We start from the raw sequence: 3,700 nt of genomic DNA, 5'->3' as shown, positions 1-3,700 counted from the left end.
CTCCCACAGGTTCTACAGCGTCCCCACTCTGGTCCACATGTATGACTTTGGAGCCCAAACATCACCTGAAAGTCCTGTTTGCGGAGCCCCTGCAGAGCTGTGAGGTGTCTGCTCTGATAGGATGGGGGGGTCCCACCATGGACCCCTGTGGGAACCTGGCCTGCAATCGGGGGAGGAAGGCCCAGAGGAGATGGCTGCTTCCCCTCTGCCCTGCCCCGTCCTTCTTGTCAGTCAGCTGGGCTCATCCTTAGTGATTCAATCTAGGGGTCCACAGCTTGGAGTGTACAGTGCCCTACCTCCACATCTCCCATCATCCCCCCTTCTCTGGCTGGGGCCTCCCAAAGCCTTCACCATGCACTGAGGAGCCTGTAAGCCTCTTCATTGGATTAAAGCGAACATCTGCTGAAGAAAAGCCAAACCTTAATTGGAAGCCCCAGGGATGTTTGCTGAGGCAGCCGGGAGAGGAACTAATGAAATCACCTCGCGTGGCCCTCGGTACAGACCTCAGAGATAAAGCCACATTGCCAGGCAACCAGCTGGGCTTTTCCACCTGCAGGTCTGATAAGGGGCTTGGCAGAGCTGTGTGTTTGGAAAATATGATTTTGTAAGCAAGGCTGAGGGTATGTTGACGTTGCTGTCCAACGCCATGGGCTCCCCGATCAGATATGCAGCTGCTACTTTCCTGGGGGTGGAGGGAGTGGGGGGGATGGAGGCAGAGCTGTTTCCTAGGATCCCAGGGCCTTTGCATTGGCTGTTTGTTCTGCTGTGTGTCTGCCTGGCTCTCTCCCTCGACTCTTTCAAGTCCTTGCCAAGTTATCGCTGCCTGAGGCCTGCCCTGACTACCAAACAGCCTCCCCACACCCCATTCATTCCTTGATGCTCCAAGGCCCCTTACCCTGCTCAGCTCCCTCCTTTCCCCAAAGTCCTGCAGCCTGCAGACCTAGTCAGTGATGCACTCATCTATTCTGGCTCAGTGCTCATCATCTGTGTCCTTAACCCAAAGTACAATCTCCAAGAGGGTCTTGTCTCTTTCTTGCTAGCGTATTCCAGGAATCAGGAGCAGAGCCAGAGACACAGTAGCTACTCAACAAGTGTTCGTTGAATGAAGAAACATCTCCCCTTCTCAGCGCCCAAACAGCTTTGGTAGAACTGAAAAAGGAATCTAGGCCCAGGATCTACCCATCTCTACCACCCCACCCTCCTCTGGAAGAGGGCAGACTCCTCCTGGAGGAAAACCCAAGGCTGAGCACTGGGAAAGTGTGAGGGGAAGGGGGCTCTCGCCCCACTCTTCAATGTGTGTATGACTCGGGATGGAGCCCCAACATTCCCTTTTGGCAGATGATAATACCATTGACTTTCTTCATCCAAACACAACATGCTCTCACATGACCACTTTGGGGGCTGACAGCCTGAGCTCAAGGCTTGTCCCATCTGCTCCACTTACTAGCTGTGTGGCACTAGGCAGCACAGGCAACATCTCTGAGCCTCCTCCTCCTGATCCACCCACAAGTGAGCAACCTTTGCTCTTGGCTCCCTTGTGAGGGGGTGGCTGTCATTTTCCTCCTTTGGAGGACTGTGGGAAGCATCTAGCAGAGGTCCCTGGGTGGAGGCCAGTAGCTGCAAGTGGTCTCCATGTTGGGGTGACCCCAGGCCCCAGGGCTTTTCTCACCCTCCATCAGCCCTGTCCCTAGCTGATTCAAAGCCTTGTTCCTGTTCCTGTTCCAGAGGACTCCATCCTCAGCCCCAGGCTCCCAATTAGCCTCCATCTTGGCTACAGGCACTGAAGTGGCCTGCCATGAACAAGGCCCTTCCTAAGGGGGTCAGGCAGATGAATCCCCTCCAAATTAGGACCCAAGAACACTCAGAATCAAGGGTAGAGAAGGGAAGAGTGAGGATCCTGTTGGACTTCCATGCCTAGACACAAAGCAAGTGCTGGTCTGGGTGTGAGCTTGAGCAGACTGCAGAGCATGCTGGGAGAGGAGAGGGAGACATGATGGCTGCCACCACATCTGTCTCCACACTGCGCTCTGTATCCACAAAATGCTCTCAGCCCAGCCCCAGGCAGGCCCGGTTCTATCCCCGTGATTGGTGGGTGGTTTTTCAAGTCTCAGTGTGATGTCCCCTCTCTCCCCTCCCTGCTCCAGTTGGCTCACGGACTCCTGACCTGAGTCTCACACATCTCTCATTTATGCCTGAAATCATTAGAAATGCTACAGATTCTTCTTTATAGCAGCAGAGACAAAAGTCAGCCCAACTGTCTGCAGATAGAACAGACCTAAAGAAAGCGAGTAGATGATGGTGCTTAAGATGCTGGAACACAGTTATGCCCCGGCACGCAGGAGGCGAGTCACCAAGTTGACATGTCACTGTGACCCAATGTCATAGGCCCTGGGTACTGAGTCTTTCAGCACACAGCTGAAGCCGGGCTGGAAACCAACCTGGAATGAAAGCAGCGGCCTCAACACACAATAAGAGAAGAGCTTCGACTGATTGACGCCCGTCTGGTGGTAGGAGCTCAGTCACGGTCTGTGCTTCCCCAAGAAGGAGATGAGCTCTGTGCTTCCCTTCTGCTGTGTTCCCTGGATCCCCCATCCACTCCCTTGCTTTTTATTGGCTGTGTCAGGCACATGCCCCACCCCTGGCTGGCCACGCCCTCACCTGCTGCCAAGGACACCTCCTCAGACCCACTCTCCTTCAGCATAACCCTGCCCCTGGCCAGCACAGCATCACCGCCGCCTTTGGCTTCTTTCCTTATCCCCTCTGGCTTCACCCTCTAGGACATGGGCTATGTAAGGACTGGGCCTTTGCTGTTCTGTTCACTGTGTGCGCGGTAGCTGATCCTTAGCCCGTGGTTGTTAGGTGCATGGATGGATGGATGGGTGGCGCACATCACTACAGTTCCTCACGTAGGGACAGGAGGAGGCACAGTGTAGGCAGGAGATAGACAGCAATGAAGATAGGCAGAAGGAGGGGTCTGGAGGATGCCACTCAGTGCCAAGAGGTTACCCAGATGCCACTCTAGCAGAGGGGTTCTGGCGAAGTCCCCAGGGAGGGGGGAGATGGGCCTCTGGCGGAAGCAACCAGAGGCAGACTTCACAAGACACAAGACGCGTTAGCAGAGCTATGGCTTAAGTGGTAGAGTGCCAGCCTCGCAGGAAGGAGCTAAGAGACAGCGCCCAGGCCCTGAGTTCAAGCCCCAGTACCGGTGAACACACACACACACACACACACACACACACACACACACCAGGTTCTGAGAACACTCAGAACAAAGAGTTGAGGCGGTGCGAACACCCCAGCTGGGCTGCCCGGGGATCCGGGCCGAGGCTGAGCCGCGCGGCCGGGCCTGCGTTTGGGTCTGCGCCGGGTCTGGGCCCGGTGGGAGGGAGCCCTCCGCGGTGCGCGCGCATCCGCGCGGAGTCCGTACCGTGGCCGCGAACTGGCCGGCAGGGCGAGGGCCGCGCAGGGAGCACGCTTGCGGGCGTGGGACAGCGGAGGGGAGGCGCCGTGGAGGAGGAGGCGAGGCGCAGAGACCCGGAGTGACTTGTGGAGGTTCAGCTGGGCCTCGGTGCCCCCGCCTGGGACCCGGCCGACTACGTTAGCGGCCCCCCGCTACGGCGGCGGGCTGGGGAGAGGGGGACCGAGGCGGCCCGAGGTGAGGCTGGGGGCGGAGCGAGCGGGTGGGGCGGGGGCGGCCCGG

The sequence above is a fragment of the Dipodomys ordii genome, unplaced genomic scaffold, assembly GCF_000151885.1.
Source record: "Dipodomys ordii isolate 6190 unplaced genomic scaffold, Dord_2.0 Scaffold2, whole genome shotgun sequence".
NCBI lineage: Eukaryota > Metazoa > Chordata > Mammalia > Rodentia > Heteromyidae > Dipodomys > Dipodomys ordii.
This window is presented reverse-complemented; position numbering follows the sequence as displayed.